We start from the raw sequence: 20,684 nt of genomic DNA on the forward strand, positions 1-20,684 counted from the left end.
TAGAATTTTTTAAAAAAATTTTCATCTTAAATTACTAAGGAGGAAAAACTGAAATCAGTATGACAGCAGTAAATTGGCAAAAGGCTGCGGTCCATCAGGACCAAAACCTCACGCCATAAAAACAGTTTCTTCCCCTCTGCAACCGGCCTCATCAACATGGCCCAGGACCCCCCTATGACTCTGACACTGGTTCAACCATTACCCCATCCCCATGGACACGACACGTTGTATTAACGTTGTATAAATGCTGCCACAATCTGAATGTCTGAATTCCTCAGTTCAGATTACATTTGATTTACAATTTAATTTACAACACTCGCATAGCTTTTCTTTATATTATTCTTGTAAATTTTCCTATTTTAGTGGTTTTATTTAAATTTTTTGTATATATCTGCTCTTTTTGGCCCCCATGCACCAAAACAAATTCCTTGTACATGTAAACCTACCTGGCAATAAACCTGATTCTGATTCATCATAACATCTGATAGGCTACTATAATCACGTTACATAGAAGACAGAGAAGGAATTCATGGCTAGTTTTTGCACATAATTTTACTACCCAAATCTCTCAGAAGTGAAAAGAAATTCCATGTTTTGTATTATAACAGTAGTATCACAATATTCGAAAAAGTATTGAATCTGATATTTTGACTGGCAGATGTTGAAGTAGCGACTTCTGTGTTTTATTTTTCAATCACAAGTACGAGCATGTGATGCATGCCAGTGCATGATATGATCAAAATAACTTTTTCAGACTCATTTCAGCACAGGTCTGATTGGAAATCTAACCCAGTTTAAGAAACTTTGTGCAAACATACAAACATGGCTGCTGTTAGCATAAAAAGGTTCTTTTTTTAGGGAGCAGTTTTCCTAAAGTGATTTTACACCTGAATAACACAGCTCAGAGGAAGCTTTCATCCCGTTTTTATTCCAGACTGCATCAGATATCAGTGCATCACACTCTCTACGCTCTGCTTATACTCTGTTTCACGCGTATGTTCAGTCTGCTGAAGGAATGTGCTTCTCTGTTGTTTGTTGTGTACACACGCTTGAGCCTGGGTCACAAGATTGTTGCTGGGAACATGCTGCACTTCTTTCACTTTGTACATGAGTTCATCTAAAGTGACTCTCTGTCCCAATCCTTTATCTGAAGACAGGTGCAGAAACACTCGCTGTATTTACACCGTTTAAATTTTTTTTTTTTTAAATACAGATTTTAGGGCTGGCAGGTTTTGGGGGGACTTTTGTTTTGTTCTTTTTTCTGATTTTTGTCTAGTTTCATACCAGGAAGTAAGAGGCGAGGTACAAAACATTCTTACTTTATGGAAACGTTCATTTAGAAAGTTTTTTTTTTTTTTTTTTTTTTTTTTTTGGCATTGTGTTTTTTTTTTTTTTTTTTCTTTTCTTTTTTAAAACATGTGTGACACCAGCAGCAGTACTGCAGTATATCACCCTGAAGATTTCTCAAACACTTTTGCTCTTAATGTTCTGAAATGTTCAAACACAGACCCTTGTTTACCAGAAACTGAGCCCTTCTGACTCAAAAACCTGTCCATCACCTGACCACGGCCAGAGGATTGAAAAACACTTGTGCAACAGCAGCTTGTTCCTAATGTTTTGCTTACAAGAGCTTAAGCAGTCAGCAGGTTTGTTTGGTATTTTTCTTCAGAGAAGTATTGATGAGTGTGTTGACATACAGAGAAAAACCCTGTTAACAAGTTACCTCACAGTGATCTGTATTGAATCTATGTATGTATGTATCTATCTATCTATCTATCTATCTATCTATCTATCTATCTATCTATCTATCTAGAAAGTGATAAAGAATTGTGTTAAATAATCTAGATCTCAATTTCAATCAAAATAATCATGATTATCATTTTTGCCATAATCGAGCAGCCCCGCTTGATAGTAATATAATGATAATTATTAATGTGTCATTGCTAAAGATCTGTTTAGTTTTACTTTAACATCTTAGCCTAGACGCTCAGCCAGGCTATTTAATCGATTTACGATTGAATGATCAAGGCACTGAACCTGTAGATGAGGCGAAGTTATAATCTATTTCAATGGATTGATGGATGCTGCTTTGTCTAGACATCGACTTACCGTTCTTTCTTATGCCGCTGTACAACTGCAGTTGCAGATAAACAAATCTTCTAGCAGTTTATATCGTTGTACAGCAGCAGCTGAACGGCAAGTGCTGTTAACAACCAGCTGACCATTCTTTCTTTGGTATAACTCTCCAGATGCATTCCATGTGTTATTAAATGTCCCATATTATACATTTCTTCATCAGTTTCAATTTAGAGGTTGAACAACACTGTTTTCAATGTGCATTGGCTCAAATTCAGGCTTGGTCCTTAATTTCAGCCATTCCAAGAGAACAGGCTGTTTCTATGTCTGAACTTTTAAATTTTCATGAGTGGAGCCTTCAGCGATGTGATGGGCTGTTATGGTGATGTAAGACTGGGTTGCGCGTGAAGTCCATGCGTCGCAGGTGAGAGCAACACGTTCTGCTCTGCTTAGTTTTTCTTTTTCTTTCTCCTTAATGTCCATGTAGATTTAAGGCACTGCTGTTTCAGAGAAATACTTTCTGGAAGGTAACACGTACCTCGGCTCCAGTGTGTGTAGCATGTTCCTGAATCCTGTGTTCTCCACAACACTATAAGGCCGCAGGTCTTTGCAAATAAAGCCAGCGATTGATTTAGTTTTGCGCTTCCCTTTTTCAGAGCTGCTGGGTAGTTTGAACAGTGCTGCTTTGAGTGTCTGCTGGCTTGCTGCTGCAGTATGTTTAACTACTAGCTCTGCATTTACCTCAGGGTGGTGTCTTGCTAAGTGGGCAGTAACGTTTGTTGTGTTTCTGCAGTATGGGATGTGTGTATTACAGTCTTTACAAACAGCTTTAGACATGTCCAAGTCTGATTTTTCCTTCAAAGCAACAAATCCAAAATGTGTCCATACTTTCGACTTAAAATTTGATGGTGGAGGTTTTATGTTTGCACCTTTTTGCAAGTTGCCTGCCATTTTCCACCTTGTGTTTAAGTTTAACATCGTGTCACAAAATAGTTGATTTTGAACAAAAAAAAAAAAAAAAAAAAATTAAAAATTATAAAACAAAAAAAACGCAATACTTATGTGAATCGATTTTTTCTGCCACTCCAAACATTTACTACAAGTCTACATTTTAAAATCCAGGTGGAAAACACTTTTATTTCCTTATTGAAGAGTAACACGCTTTCCATCATCTATAAATGATATTTTTGTATATTTTTATTTTTGTGCTGGCTTTAAAAGAAATATGTTTTTATTTCAGCCACATTGTTCTTACAAACACACACATTTTTCATTGTGTAGTTTGCTATATTAATAAAATTTGCAATATATATAAAAAATAGCCTCAAAGAATGAAAGATTACTCTGCACTTTCAACTTTAAATGACTGTTGCTTAACTCAAGAGCAATTGGTAAGATTGAAAGTGAAACTGTTGAGTTGATCGCTACGGTGACAGAACAACACGCAGAAGAAAATGTTTGTGTTTTTTAATGTTGTTGTGGCATAGAATGAACAAAACCCTGCAGCTGTGAGAAGACGCCGTTGTTATGTGAATAAAATCTAAAAACATGAGGCATAATAAAAAAACAAAACAATAACATACTGAAACAGAAAGACAAGCGTCCTAAAGAATCAAAAGCAATAAAAATCATTCACTCATACTATGGGTCAAAGAGTAAATGTGCGTTTAACATGAATTTAAAAGTGGACAACGAAGTACCCAACTGACATCCAAAGGCAGATTGTTTCACATTTTAAGAGCCTCCTTCATATTGTGTTGCAAGTATAAGCTGGCCAGCTGAGCTGAGCTGAGCTGACAGGTCAAAATAGTGAATTACTGTCATTTTGGCAAAAGAAACTTTTTTAGGATTTATAAAAATTTGGTTTGGAGAGTTGCCTATTTTATTTATTTGCCTGCTTACATGCATTTTGTAGCCTGTGGATGTTAATATCTGTGTTTGTGTATTTGGAGAAAAGATGATTTGACATAATATGAAACTTAAGCGGAATAAACCGCAAGAAGAGTTGTTAATTGTACAAGGTATAAGAAAGAAAGGCAAGCCGATGTAACATCAGTCCATTGAAATAGATTATAACTTCACCTCATCTACAGGTTCAGTGCCTTGAACATTCAGTCACAAATCTATTAAACAGCCCGGGACAGTGTCTAGGCTAAGATGCTAAAGTAAAATTAAACAGAATGTTTGCAATGACACATTTATTATTATCATTATATTACTAACAAGCACATCACAAACCAACACAAAAGATCTGATTTCGCATAGCCTTCATTGTTTCATGTACGTCCTCTATTTCCAGTTAACAGTGCAGTTTAATCTGTGCAAACCTACACATTTTTGTTGTAAACATGGGTGGTTGGTACTAAATCTGCTCAGGTTTTGCAGAGTGGCACTAATGTGAAAAGTCCGCGACCAGCCCACAGGTTGACACACAGGACAGGCGACAGGTGAAACTCATCGCCACCGTAGACTGTATATAAAAGATAGACGGAGCCTCCGTGATGTCACCCGTAGGTTTCTGAAGAGCTGAATTAAAGCTCATTGGGCGGTTCCCACCACCGCCATCTTGGCAGCGTCAAGCGTGTCGTCGTCATTCCCGGAAAATCCAAAAATGGGTGAACTGCAATTTTTTGCACTTCCACATAGGCTTCACATTTTACCGCCAGATGTTGGCGCTTGATGAAACCAAACACATGGGACATGACAAACGGCCACGATGGCGTAGTGCATCGTGCTCTGAGTTCGCTTTTCTCCAAGAAATTTGATTGGTTATGATATTGGAGGGAATTTTGACTTTTTCAAAACAGTCAATGATAGATGAGGCATGATGGATAAAAAGTCAGAAGTTGACAGAAATCTTGCCGTTGACTCTACTGTACAAAAGAGAAGGACAACCCTGGGTTCATCCTATTTTACAAACAAGAAAACAGCATGGTGAATATCATCGTTGATGGCGGACCTCAAGGCTGATCCAGATAAATCCAGGACCTGCATTTGGACAAATACACTCTGGTGTCATGTGGTTGCCTTTTTACTTTTTATTTACATCTCTATAATCTTTACGTGAAGTATCATAAAGTCTGGGAACGTCAGACACAGCTAAAACTATCTGTTCCTCCATGTTGGAAGTGTTTGCAGACTGCACTGTCTCGCCTGCTCTGAGCTCGTTGGTCAGTCCATGAAGCCCTCACTGGTTGGTTGTAGTGCTATGCGACAGTAACAAAAATGGAAAATGTTTCTTTTTTTTTTGTGTCGTGTCACAAGGTCCCGTGTGTTCCTCTACTTGAACGAGTGCAACATTTCACATGCATAAATCTCACCTGTCACTTGGCTGGAGGAGGGCAGTGATTTTCGCCTCATCGCACAAGTTCCATAGAAAATGATGGAGAAGGAGTGACGTCCCCTCCCGTGTGTCGAGCCCATCAACCACTGAGGGATTGGCGATTGCCAGTGGGAAGTGGCTTTGGCCATTTTAAAGCAGCCAGAGATTGTTGCAAAAAAAAGTCTGCATTTCCCATCCTGGCCCTATGGGCCCGACAGTGGAGGTGTTCTGACAGTGGAGCCTGCACCGGAAACGACCTCACAGTGGAGGCCTGCAGGCAGGTGCCTCTCGACTGTTGACTTTGTCGTACCAGATGTCTGATATGTGCTGCTGTTAATTTCAAACTAACAAACAGCTGTGGATCAGAGCCAATAAGAGGTGGTGACCCACACCTTTTCTTTTTCTTTTTTTTTTATATTGGTGTTATTCTTCTCTGAGCTCGGGTAAAGAGGGAATGAACACAGAATACGCTGACAGACATTCAGAGAAATAATTAAAGTCCTTCACCTAGACCTATAAAATGTTAGCTGCACCGGTGCAACCAAGAATGGATTTCAGACACATGATTTCCTAGTTTCAGAAATCAGGCTCTATGTAAACAGCATACCGCTTCAGAGCAAGAATACAAAATAACATCTAAACAAATCATTGAGTGACATCACATTCTATAAATATATTTCATATTCTTGTGAGTGAATAACAGTGGAAAAGAAGCATGTGAAAAGTTTAACACCTACCAACATTCAAGTGACTGAAGTTTGCGTCATCTAAACGGAGCATTTTGGTCTTGTTTTGAAATATGTTTTGACCCAGTTTGACAGCTCATATCAGTCAGTTTTTTTCTGCCAAATATCTGAGAAGTGTTTCAGAAACAATTGATCATTTATCAGTGGTCAATGAAGAACAACATGCAGTTGTTCAGACACTAAAGAAAGATTTGTTGCTTGGTTTCTGACTGCGGACAGCTCATTGTAAAAATGTTTTCCTCACACTCTCTGCAGTCGTTCAGCATGACATTATATGAACTTTATCAAATCTGTCAACATCTTTATGAACAGCAATGACCCTGCACAGCTGCTACTAAACCTGACCTCTCCTTTGTGTTGATGCTGAATTCTACAGTTTCATTTAAGAATCTCAGAAACACATTTTCTCTCCTCTCATTGTAAACATGTCCTGGGTGCTTTTTGATTTCCCGGTTCTGTATTCTGGACCTGGAGGAGATGGTCTGTCTCCTCCTGCCTCAGTCCTCCAGCGGCGTGGACAGAGCAGGGCTGTGACGTAGACAGGCCAGCTGGAGGCGGTCATGACGTTTGTTGGAGGCTGACTCTGTTCGAGCCAGAAACAGGCGGAGCTCCGGTTCTCTTAAACGGAACGGAGTCACCGTCCGCGTTTATTGCCGTTTACTGATGTCCTCTACTGAATGGGGTTGTGTGGGATGATAGAGTCGTCACATTGGGTTTTTAAGACGTCTGCTGTCCGCTTTACGATCACTTTATTTTGAGTTTTTCACTGAAATGGACGTTAAAAAAGCTACTGGTCGTGATTTGCGAGGTTCGTTTTATAAGCAAGTGCATGAATGAGTGAGCGAAAGATTGTCATTTAACGGGTCCTAAAATAACCAGAAGCGCTCAGGAAATCTCTGTCGTCCTCCGACTACCAGGACCTGTACACGAGCTCCAGCATGCCGAGCATGCGACAGTCCTACACGGTGACGGTTCCCGAGGAGCCGCCCGCCGCTGCCTTCCCGTTTCTGAAGCAGGAGATGCGGAGGAAAGGCAGCATGTCGGGGTCGGTGCTCGTGTCAACTTTTGTGGGTCTTCTCATAAACCAAGCCAAGGTAAGAGAGTTGCGTCCTGTTAGCTGTGCTCCTACCAGACTCCATTAAAAAAAAAGAATAGCCCATTTGACGTTTTCACGCATCACTTTTCAATCTGTTGAGCTGTTGTGATTTTTTGTGAGTTGATGGTAGAGAGCAGTTACACAGAGATCGGCGCGAGCGTGTGAGCGAGCCACTGTTATGTCACCTAAACGCTGTTGGGGGTAACTCACTGTAAATGCAAGTTCAACCATTTTAAATGTGTGAAAATGATAAAAGGACATCATTATGTCCCGCTGAGTTTATGAAATGCTCATCAGACGCGGTTGAAGTTTTTTTTCTGTGTGTAAACCAAGAATCCGCATCTGTGTGGGTGTCTGTCATTAAAATTAGACATAATACCATATTTCACAGAAAATGTTCTGAAGTCATTTCAACGTATAAATGAGTCATTTTCAGAAGTAAGCCGCTCCGTTAAGCCGCTGTTCTGTGCCGTGCCAGGATAAGAGGGCTGCACCGGCAGGTCACTGCTTATATAACCAGCATGTAATCCCTATATTCTCTGATGTTTCGCCACCGTCACGAAAACGTAAATAAATACAGATGTTAGTCTTTCTGGCAGGATTTTGTGTATGCTCTGTACTGTCCAGGATATATATGATGCCTCTGTATGTTTGTTTAAAGACACAACCAAACACACGGACCAGAGCAGGTGTGAGTACATGATGTACAGAAAACCTCTGGAAGCTGGAGCAACGTGTAGACAAAGCTTATCTAATGATTTTTTTAAGGATATTCTATTTTTTAAGACCTTAAATAAAATAATCATACATTTAAAAACACATGCAAAATTGCTGTCTGAAAGCAGACCAGGGCAGATTTTTTTTTAAATTAGTATTTATTCTAAACATTATTGTCTTTTTCACTGGTCAGAAAACAACTTAAGACAATAAATTCATTCATTGCATCAGAGCTGCTTTTGTAGGTGAGTGCACGTTAAACAACACATGTAACAGCCTGGATATCAGCTGTTTGTTCCCACATGAAAAGATGAAGATGACTTGATAGTGTGTAAGTGTGTGTGTTCCTGCTGTGTGCCAACTTCTGTTATGTAATGAGAAATTACATTAGAATACACTTCGGTTCTGGCCAGGCCTGCAGCTTGGCATGCTTGTCTGTTTTGTTGTCACCATCCACCTGCGCCTCCCATCCTGTCCTCATCTTGCTCATACTCCTCATCTGCCCCCTACTCCTCCCTCTGCAGACCACAGCATGCACCATGACAGGAAAACATGTCCTCTCTGTCTCTTTGGTGTGTGTCTGTGTGTGTGTTTTAAAATGTATACACAGCAGTATTACGTGTTTGCACAAGCTCACACTGAGCTTTCTGTGTGTGTGCATGTGTGCGGGTGTGTGTGTGGTTATCTGTGATCATGCAAATGTTGGTGCCCAGCAGCACTGCCAGCTGCAAAGTTCAAGGTTGCTTTGTGCTTGTCCTCTTCGATCAGAGCTGGAATATATACACCCAATAAGATTCAGGACATTGTTAGAATTAAAGATATATGCAATAAGGCTGGGCAATAAGTAGGTATTATCGATTCATTAAAATTGGCCATTTGTGATCATTTATTGTAAGGAAAACCTGGAATTTTACCCCTTTTGATATGCACTGCCAATACTCTCTCTGGACATTCATAGTTAAGAGCGTGTGGTTAGTTGAGCCAAGACATACAAAGTGAGCGTATTCGTCTCAATATATTTATTTTGCAAAATCATAGATTATAATGGAGCCTGGCGATTTAACCATCCATTTTCAGGACCAAACCTCCCAAATGTTTATGAAATGCTTGTGAAGAGTAAAGTCCTCCCACATTGTTTCTGGTTAAACTGCTGTAAACAGAGAGCACCGATGTTCTGACACTCCAGAACCAGAACTGTGTCTGTGAAAGCACTGATAGAGTGAGATGAACCATCAATTTAACTGTGCACATGATGGCAGTGAGAAATGCTGCACTATATATACACTACTAGCATAAATTTAGAGATATTCAGCTTCGTGTATGATGTCAGAATTAACCTAAAATCCACTAAAACCTTTACAGGTGAAATTAATTTGATCTTCTAAACTTTTGAGTGCATGTGTACAACTGTTCAATGTTTATTACTTATTGCATAGCATGCTGTTTTTAAGAAGAAACACAAAACAAGTGACAAATTATTAAGACGTTATGTTGTGGGATGCCCAACATTGTTGGTAGAATTAGTTTTGATAAATTGTTAGATATGAAGGAATTATTGTTCATGATAATATATATATATATATATATATATATATATATATATATATATATATATATATATATATATACATATATATATTACGTAGTTCAACTGTTAATTTAAACACATATTGAAACAATAATATAAATCAACTATATAATTACAGTGTGAGTCATTTTTTAACATTGATGATTGGTTTGCTAGATCAGCTGTAGAGTTGGTATTTATACTTTTTTGACACCCACTGACAGTACGGTGTGCTGGTATCGGGGTCCAGGCTTCAGTTAAATGTAAACAGTAGTCTGGTTACTAGTTGTGTTCACCAGCAGCGTGAGTGAGTTTTCCTCCCGATAGAAACGGGCACACTAGTGGAGATAAACAGAGCTGTGACATAAGAAGGTAATGCTCTGCTTTATGGCCACAGTGTTGGATTATGGTGCGATTTTCTTGATGGATGAAGAGTATGAGCATCCTGTCTCCTTTAGCTCTGATTTCATCCCTTGTAAGAACACACACACACACATGAGTGAATGAACCCATCGGGTTGGAACACACTGTTCTGAAGCTCCCTCTCGCTCTGCGTTGCCAGCCAATCAGCAGTCAGCATCCTGCATCGCCAGGTGGACCTTGGCATCCTGCTGCTGGTGTGAATTTTAGATTCCAACCCACAGAGAAGCAGATGGGGAAAGCGATGTCCAAAAACACATCAGCAGTAATATTAATCAGACAGCGATTATCCATTTAGCATTTTCTCATTGTTCTGGATTAATCCCATCATGACGTGAAAGTTGCCCCAGTGGAGACTGGGAAATCTGAGGCGGGGTTGTAAATCAAAGAGCAGGACTGCTTTATGCCAGCATCAGACGTTGTTATAATGTTTGCATGTGAGGAAATGTGAGAATGATGAGCACATTGTTAGCAGCTTGTTCCATCCACCGCCCCATCACCGTGCTGTAAGACTGAAACATGCATCACAAATAACTTCTTCAACATCTTAGTCAGTACACAACCTGAACACAATTAGCAGCAAATATGTAATTATTTCACAACTACTTTTTGTGTTTTCCTTGTTACCCTTAATGGTCAATTTCATTTACAATGATATAAAATACATAAAATAAAAACAAATTAAAGGGAAAAAAGGCTAGAATAAAATAACATCTCATTAAAGATCAAAGAACATTTTAACATTAAATGCTCAAAAATAAGAAATATATATAAAAAATCATTTAGAAATAATAGTAATAACAAAAACATAGACAATAGGGGTCCATCGAGGGGTTAAGTTTGTAGCAGGTGACTGAAATGCTTATTTGGCTCAATCTATAGCATGGAAAAACGGCCCCCACCCCGCTGGGATTTCATTAGATTGTATTGCTTGTGCTCAGTGGTTGTTTTTTTCCACACCTTTACCAGCCTCCACCAGGTTCAGATTACTGACACCAACAACTGCACATGAGGTTGATTAAATCTTTTTTTTTTAAGTTCACATCTTAATTAAAACACTTTCACTGACCTTAGAGTGCATGAGTACATACATCCAAATTCACAATAACTTGATCTGACTTCTTCAGACATAACTTTGACAGAGGAGTGTTTGTGGTCTGAGTGGAAGTAAATGTGTGATCACACTGACCTGTGCTTTATGTTAATCACATTTAAGCAGCTGATGTCTGAGGTCTTTCTTACCCTGGATTCCTCAGATTATGCCTGATGCAAACACAATGTGTGTGTGTTTCATTTCCCCTCAAGATCCAAAGTTCATCCAGTGATCAGATGAAGTAAAAAAAAAAAAAAAAAAAAAAAAATCAGGTTTCAGTCACTCAGGACAGCAGAGCGTCAGTCAGGCCTCCTCTACTCGCTCTGACCCATTTTCCCTGCAGTTCTACTGCTTGGAATTAATTGAACACAGTTGATAGATGGATTTTACCTCCACCCACTTGGATGTGTGCCAGAGGTACATTTCCTCTGTCTCTTATTCCCGGCTTCAGGATTGTGGAACGCTGCTTAATGCAGCCTCATGATGCTTTTTGGCCTCAGAGAAGTTGTCTTTCACAAGTTAGCGGTCCGTTGCTGCTCCTGACACTCATGAATGGAGCAGTTATGTCCTCTAGGATTCATCTCCTGTGTGCTGGGTACATCAGGCTGCTCACATGAGCTGGGAATAAAGAGACTGGATATATATTTTCCCCTTTTTTATCTATTCTATGTGTTCCTGTAAGTTCTCACTTTCCAAGCTGGAAACACAATTCTTAACCTCTCAAATTTATGACGGACCACTTCCAGTCCTTTTATTTATTTATTTATTTGTTTTTATCATATTTGTTTATTTTATTTTTTTATTTTCTATTATTTATGTGTTTATTGTTTTATTTATTGTCTGCTTTTATTTATCAATTTTATTTTTTAATTTTATTCCAGGTCTTTCTTTTTGTCATTTCTCTTTTGTTTTTTAACTTTATTTTTTATAATTATAAATTAATACAGGTGTGAAGGGGTTAACCCTTTCATACCTGAATATAATTTAACACACACTTTTTTCATAGTGGGGGGGTTTTTACACTTTTCCCGTATTTTTTTTTTATTCATTTTTTACTTTTCCTGTGTTTTGCACCAGTGTGTCTGTTTTGCTCTAGAGGACCTCTGGTCGTCTCAATGTTTCAGTTCAAGCGTTAATTCCGTCCCTCAGCAGCAGAAGCCAAACATTATGCAGGACTCCTGTTCACACATGGAGAGAACAAACAGTTGTTGTACGCCTTGTTCTCCAGACTGATGACTTTTAGTAACCATGACTGTAGGAACTATAAGAACAACGTCAGCACACACACACGTTCCAGATTCTTCATAATATCCATGTCACCAATCACACTCCCTGGGTTTAATGTTTCTAAAGTCCTTAAAAAGTCCAGTTCTGCACATGTGATTATCTGTATTCTCCCATGTAGGTTCCTGAAGGTAACAACCAGCAGATTTCAGGTCTACAGTGTGTATGTGTGTGAAAATGGCTTTACTGTCAGTGCATGACTTTAATCCCAGAGAAGAATCACAGCAGAATCAGCAGAACAGATTTAGCAGTCTGCATCGCAGTGCTGCAGGTGAGGTTCTTGGAACCTGTTTGACATAAAATCAAGATATGACTTTCATCTTACTTCACGTCTGTCAGATAAATCAAGGTTATAAGTGACTATATTACTAGAATAGAAGCATAAAGTAATCATATTTTTTCTAAATGCACAATGACTTTTCCGCTGTGCTTAAATTCTTCCTGTGTGTAATGTAGAGACCAGAGAAATCGCTCCAATCTGATTTTGTTTGCAAAAGCTGCATTAAAAGCTGCTAACTCACCAAAAATAATGTCATTAATGTGGCTTTTAGTGAAAGGCTTAACCGACCCGTGATGCATTAGATGCAGCCCTTAGAAAGACCTGGATTAAAAACCTATGATAACCAACTGTTCATCAAAGAGAAACAAACATTTACACTGCTCACAAAAATTAAAGGAACACTTTTTCTATTGGGCCTGGCATGAAATCAGTTAAACCTGTCTGATAATTTTCTGGTTGGTTAAGCAGCTGAGGGCATCGTTAATCACTTTCAGCTGTATTGGTGTTCATGGAATTAACAACAGGTGCACCACAGTGGCAACAATCAGAAAACCCTCAAAACAGGACTGGTTTTACATGTGGAGGTCATTTCAAGTTTCTCCCTCTTGATCTTTTTTGGCTGATTTTTCACTCGTGCTGGTTTTGGCTTGAGTAATTATCTCTACTGGCAGTATGAGGCGATTCCTTAACCCTACAGAAGTTGCACAGGTTGTCCAACTTCTCCAGGATGGCACATCCACACGTGTTGCAGCAAGAAGGTTTAATGTGTCTCCCAGCACAATCTCCAGAACATGGAGGAGATTTCAGGAGACTGGTGGTTATTCTCGGAGAGCTGGACAGGGCCGTAGAAGGTCCTCAAGCCATCAGCAAGACCGATACCTGCTCCTTTGTGCAAGGCGGAACAGGCTGAGCACTTCTCGTGCCCTACAGAATGACCTCCAGAGGGCCACTGGTGTGAATGTCTCTACCCAAACAATCAGGAACAGACTTCATGAAGGTGGCCTGAGGGCCCGACATCCTGTAGTGGGCCCTGTGCTCACTGCCCAGCACCGTGGAGCTCGACTGGCATTTGCTGAAGAACACCAGAATTGGCAAGTCCGCCACTGGCGCCCTGTACTTTTCACAGACGAGAGCAGGTTCACCCTGAGCACCTGTGATAGACGTGAAAGAGTCTGGAGAAGACAAGGAGAACGGTTTGCTGCCTGCAACGTCGTTCAACATGACAGGTTTGGTGGTGGGTCAGTGATAGTCTGGGGAGGCATATCCATGGAGGGACGCACAGACCTCTACTGCCTAGGAAATGGTTCTCTGACTGCCATAAGGTATCGAGATGAAATCCTTCAACCCATTGTCAGACCCTACGCTGGTGCAGTAGGTCCTGGTTTCCTCCTAATGTACGACAATGCCCGGCCTCATGTGGCAAGAGTATGCAGGCAGTACCTGGAGGATGAAGGAATTGAAACAATTGAATGGCCTTCACGATCCCCTGACTTAAACCCAATAGAACATGTGTGGGACATTATGTTTCGATCCATTAGGCGCCGCCAAGTTGCTCCTCAGACTGTACAACAGCTCAGGGATGCCCTCACACAGATCTGGGAGGAAATGCCACAAGACACCATCCGTCGTGTCATTAGGAGCATGCCGCGACGTTGTCAAGCATGCATACAAGCTCGTGGGGGCCACACAAGATACTGAAAAGCATTTTGAGTTGCAGAAATTAAGTTTTTGAAAAAATGGACTAGCCTGCCACATCTTCATTTCACTCTGATTTTAGGGTGTCTACACAATTGAGCCCTCTGTAGGCTGAAAACTTTTATTTCCATTAAAAGACTTGGCATCCTTTTGTTCCTAAGACATTGCCCTGTCGTTATTTGTATAGATATCCAACTTCATATTGAAATCTGATGTATCTAATGTGTTTCTTTAAAGTGCTCCTTTAATTTTTGTGAGCAGTGTATAAAGTTAATCATTTTGGGGATAAATCCTTCAATATAAATTAATTTTATTTATTTATTTTCATTTTATTTCGGCTGAGTTCTTTTTCAGTTAAAGCTTTCTTGGTCTGAAGTCTTCCTCAGGGTTAGTTTCATCTCACTTCTCACAATGCCGCCTTTCATTTTGTTATGTAAGTCTTCATCACAGGTCAGCTGCCTCATCGTTCTGCCTGTTTTCAGCTTCACTCTAAAAATATTTCAAGTGTAAAAGTCACATCTGCTCACACTCTCACACACACACACACACACAAACCTCCATGCTGAGCACCATCATTGTGATGTCACTGTGTCCTCTAGCTTTCCATCCCACAAAAAAGTAAGAAACGCGTTGCTACGGATACAGAGCAGGGATGTGATTTGACCGTGCTGACGTGACGCAGGCTGGCTGAAGCCTCAGCCAATTGCGTGTGGACAAGCAGCTGCTGTCAAACGCAAAACTGCTAATTTTGGTGAGCGGCATTACTCAGCAGAGTGGAGCAAAGTCAAATGTACACATTTCAGTGGGAGGGTGAGTGTGTGTGTGTGTTCAATAAAAACTGAGGTGACCAGAGATGCTTAATCCTGCATCGCTGAGATGTCAGTGGACTCACAGCAGCAGACATTTGTTGCTGCATTTCTGACGTAGCTAATAAACTACATGGAATTTTACAGAAAAGAGGATTTAAATAAACTGCAGTTAACGAAACTGTAGATTTTTACATTCTGACTGTGGGACCCCTGTGTGAGAGACAGATGGTAAAAGTTATTTATATAATTATAATCTTTTTGGATCAGCTAACAAAGTTCCTCTGTGTGGGAAAGGAAGTGTAAAAATATTCCTAAACAGCCACACTTGTGATCATCTGCATCAGTATTTCACAGCTGATAACTGTGTGATAAAGACTATGAATCAGAACCGTTTTCAGTTGTCTGATTTGTTGTTAGTTTTTTTCTGTGCTTTTATTATTATTTAATTCACTGAATACTTGTCCTTTCTTTTATTTTATTTAACCTCTATTTAACCAGGAACAGCCTTGTTAAGATTAAAAATATTTTTTCCAAGAGTGTCCTTGCCAAGGCAGGATAGTTAAACATTTACAAGCACACAAACAACACACAAACTGACTAAGGTATTAAGATAAAATCAAAATCCCCAAATCAAGCAAGTAACTGCCTCGAAATCATCCTGCAAATCATCCATTGAGACCAGGTCAGAAGTTTTGAGTCTTTTTCCAGTTTGTTCCAGGGAAAGGGAGCATACATTAAAGCCTCATCACAGATCTTACCTTTGAACTGAAAATAATAAATAAATAAATAAACATCCTGTTAACCAAGACTAAAATGCCCTAAAAGTCATGTTGCCTCCCATGTGTCGAGCCCATTGGCCTTTAAAAGGACTAAGAGAATCATCAAACACATTTGTGTAATAAACAGTGACATGTAAGAGAGCTCAAATTTGTGATGAACCTTGAAGCCTCATGATCCACAGTATTCAGAGCATGTAGACTCTGAGAAGAGGCATGCATGTACAAAACATCACTAAAATCTAAAATCCATATAAATTTGGCAGCAACCAATCTTTTGTGGAATCATATGAGAAACTTTTCATAGGATCGGAATCAACCTAAAATGCACTATAGCCTTTATACTGTAGGGAAACTTAATTAGACTTTCTCTAAACTTTTGAATACACATGTTTAACTGCTTAATGTTTAAGTACTTATTACACAACATGTTCTCTAACAAGGTAACTGACCACAGAGAAAAAACGTGTCTCAACCATGAATGGACTACTAAATGTTCTGGTTCAATGACAGCTTGTATCTAAACAGCCTCTCCATCATACTGTTCACATCAGACCAAGACGACAGCTAACACTTGAGTTATTGAGATGTTGTGGTATACCGACCACTGTTAACTTTTGCAAAATAACAAATTTATTGATAGACCAGCTGGCAAGCTCGGCGGAACAGAGGAGGGAGTCTTCACTGCGCGGTGGGGTTCAGTCAGAAAAGGAGAGTCAAGGTTAAATGGAGCCCACAATTTCCTAGGTGGGGAAGACAGAACTTGAAATAATAATGATAATACTACTGAACCAGTTCTACTTTGTTCCCTTAAGATCCAAGGCAGGGAGGTGATCCACCAGCCGCTGGTTAAAAAGGCAGAAGCAGGCGTAGTTTGAGGTGATCCGGCAGACAAGGTGGATGAAGGGCAGGCAGAAGCAGGCGTAGAGTGGTGAGATCAGGCAGGCAAGGTAGAAGTTTCTCCAGGAGCAGATCTGGTCAAGCAGGAGAACTGACGATCTGGCAAGGAACTGTTGTAGCCAGCAGCTAGATATACTCCGCCTCCTCATGCCTGATGCATGTCAGGAGTGTAAGAGGTAATCCAAACGAGCTCGTTCTCCACCTGCTGCTAAAAGCAATTAAGTTGAACAGTCAATTCAGAACCAGTCCTGGCTGTGTCAACCACCCCATGATAATTACAGCTCCACTACTGAATTTTGGTAGATTTTTTCAGTGAGCCCCTAACAACAGCTAATTAAGCCTTCATCTTCAGTTCTGTCTCTTCTGAAATCTCTTCAGCTTGTAAAATTCAGTCAGAAGTTGACTCCCGTCTTATCTCGTTTTGTCCTTTTTCGCTTTCTTTTCTTCTCTTCCTCCAGTAATGTCTTCTTGCATTTCTCAGCTACCGTGAGCATTGAAAAACGTACAGTATGTTGATATCCAGTTGCTAGCATGTGATGCAATACATAAGCTCAGCTGTAAAGGGGCCTGGGAAAAAGAAGTTGTGAGGTGTGTTTTGTTGTTGTTGTTGTTGTTTGTTTGTTTGTTTGTTTGTTTTTTTAGCCGTGGGATGCTGCAGGTCAACAACGGCTCCAGGGATGTACATAATAAATGTCATTGTACCATCAAACCAGTCAGAAACACAGGGTTTTAAGGTCAGAAAGTTACTTAAGGTCATCCAGTTACATCCTGGATGATGGATGATGTCTGCATCACCTTTGTGTTTTAACACGTTCAGAGCCATTATATTTCCATACTTAGACAGCTCGCTGTTAGCACCACTTGTAAGTAGATTTTAATGAACACTCCCCTGAAAAGTGATTGCCACTTTGAATTTGGCCCATTTTCATGATGGTCGTCGGAGAGCGTGCTCTGACTTCACCTCAGGCGAAGGTAACAGGAAGCATGTGAGTGAGATGGATATCAGCTGCCAGTGAGATCAGGTGGCCGGTGTTAGACTTCTGGAAAATACAAGTTTAAGTTAACATGCCTCGTCCCTTCCCATTTTGCATCAAACTTGTTGAATTTTCACTCATCTATGGGATTAAATAGGTGGACTGGTACAGAGATTCATCTAATCTCAGGGATTAAAGCAGTTGTGTTTTTAAAAGCTTGAGTTATTTAATAACTAAAACCCTGAGCAGTAAAAGTGGTAAAAACTGAATTCAGCTGGACTCATCTCATGTTTTCTCTGTGCTTCTTCTGCTTTGTTGTCAAGGGCAGCAGAACATTCCTTATCCACCCCCTCGTTCTTTGTTAGTTCTTCCTCTGGCTACTCAATTATGTAACCTCTCAACTTATGTAATGAAATTTAACTGCAGCAAGTGATGACATAAGTTCTCCACAGCATTTCAAGCCGTTTTGATTTGTAAATCATCTTTCTTCACCCTGAGATGCCTCAGTTTTTGGTTCTGATCTTTCAGGAGCAGAACAGCTCAGAGGTTCACTGTTATCTTCTGTTGCTGATCACGTCTCTGCCATCTGGGAGCGATTACCAGAACAGGAACTGAGCACTAGATAACAAAAACAAGTTCTTCTCTGAAGATAATGCTCACCAGGCAAATTCTCCTTCATATACACTCAGCTGCACTTCTTTGTCACATGTGGGTTTTACTGATTCTCCTGAATCTTTTGGAAATTCTTAAATTCAAGCTGTAGCCTGAGACATGTCTGCATCATAGTGTTGTACCTGAATGCAAGGGAAATTCACAGCCCAGTGAAAAAGCAAATCCTCTTCTCTATTTCAGTAACATTCTGACCAATCACCTCAAGGCAAATCACTGCAGCCATGCAGACAGAAGTAGTTAAAACAACAATATATGTGTGTGTTTGTTTGTGAAAAAAAAATAGATGAATATGCTTTTTACTCTTCTGTAGTTTCAATGCTTTCATGCATAGTGGTCACAATTTTGGACACCTGTTTAAAAGCTGTTCTCTAGTATATAATTGTGTTAAGAACTGTCCAACTCATTATTGAAATTGGAAGAATGGTGAGTTTTCCGGAAGGAAATGTGGTCGGAAAAAATTTAGAATGAAGGTTATTAATGATTATTTAAACGTTTGGGGAAATAAATAAAACAGTAGAACTCAGGGCTATATTTATCAGTGAAAGTAAGAATACTGCTCAGTCCCAAGGGACTGGGACTGAACAGTATGATGTAGCTATAAGAAAACTACTAATCAGAAAGGCTAATCGTGGGGAAATGGCTTTGTTTTACTAGGAAACATAAAAATTGGACTCTGGAGAAATGAAAGGTCATGTGTATATACGATATATATCTCGATTTTTTTTATTTATTTTATTTTTTGTCAAGTAATCAAAGAGACAGTTCTAATTTACAGCCTTCAGTGCTAAAAACACTTTTATTAAGGATCAGCGGCACATGTGCATTAAAACAGTTGACTGAAATTGAAGTACCCTTATATTAAATTAAATGTTCCTGAAACAAAATAAATTAAAAATATGACCATAACAAAAATACAGCAGTGCAAAATGCAAAAGAAAAGATGCTTTTACTCAAAACAAGCTATCTTGATATAAACAATATTCCCTCCTTCTATATTGCATCTGATAAAGTCTCGATATATTTGAAAATCTCGATATATTGCCCAGCCCTAAGATGAAGTGATGCAGCCATCATGCCTCGTGCCTACTGTACAAGCCTCTGGGGGCAGTCTATGGTCTGTGGTTGCTGCACTTGGTCAGGTCTAGGTTCAGCAACATTATATGCCAAAAGAAGGAGGTCAGCTGACTACCTGAAAATACTGAATGAGCAGGTTATTCTATCTTTCCTGATGGTGTGGCCATATTCCAAGATGACAATGTCAGGATTCATGGGGCTCAGATTGTAAAAGAGTGGTTTAGGGAGCAGGAAACATCATTTCCACACATAGATTAGCCCCTACAGAGTCAATACCTGAACCTTGTGGAGAATCTTTGGGATGTGCTGGAGGTCCAATCCTCCCATTATCACAACAAAATCTTAATGCAACTCAGGGTGAGTTTCAGCTCTGAGATAAATGTTGTGATGTTGCAGAGGCTTATTGACATGATGCCACAGGAAAGGCTGTTTTTTGTTGGTTTGTTTGTTATTCATGCGTGAAAGTGTTAAATACACAAATTAGTCATCACATGTTAGGCTGTGATACTGGCCATCATCAATGCTCAGTCTGTTTTGTTTTCCAGAACTCAAAGAGCGCCCAAGGTCTGGTTGGACTGAAGAACTTAGGAAACACAGTAAGTAAACTTTATCTCTTTGGAAGTTTTATTTTTACTCTCTGCTGATTTACCTGAAACCCTGACAGCGTAACACTGAGAACAGCCTGTTGATGTTCGCTGGTGCAGCACAGCATCTGCCAGGCAACAGGCAGAGAAACAACTCTGAAAATAAATGCCTGATGTGTGTGTATGTGTGTATGTGTGTGTGTGTGTGTGTAGTAACTTAATCAGATACTCTGAACTACAGACCAGAGAGGACTCACTCTCCCCCAGACTGGTCTGATCTTACAAAAGTGCATGTGTTTCATTTGGGCACATGATACACAGACAGTATTCACTGACAGTACTGTCATGTGTGTGTGTGTGCGCGTGTGCATGCGTGCATGGGTGGGTGTGTGTGAGACAATGATACTTGTCCTTCCCACCACTTTTTCTCAGGAAGTATTTATAAAGTTTTATCAGAAAGGATGGAAGTAGGTGCAGAAAATAACTATTTCTGTTTTTCACATGTCGTCCCCTTGATGATAACATTTTCAACAAACTGCTTCCTATTATTATTTTATTATTATTCATCATTATTATTATTGTTATTATTATTATTATTG

At 39.7% G+C, this 20,684-nt stretch overlaps 1 pseudogene; it reads left to right on the forward strand.

Moving 5' to 3' along the window:
• Positions 1 to 20,684, forward strand: part of LOC121645783 — a 53,183-nt pseudogene that overhangs the window by 19,713 nt on the left and 12,786 nt on the right.

Source organism: Melanotaenia boesemani, chromosome 9 (genome assembly GCF_017639745.1).
Source record: "Melanotaenia boesemani isolate fMelBoe1 chromosome 9, fMelBoe1.pri, whole genome shotgun sequence".
Classification (NCBI taxonomy): Eukaryota; Metazoa; Chordata; class Actinopteri; order Atheriniformes; family Melanotaeniidae; genus Melanotaenia; species Melanotaenia boesemani.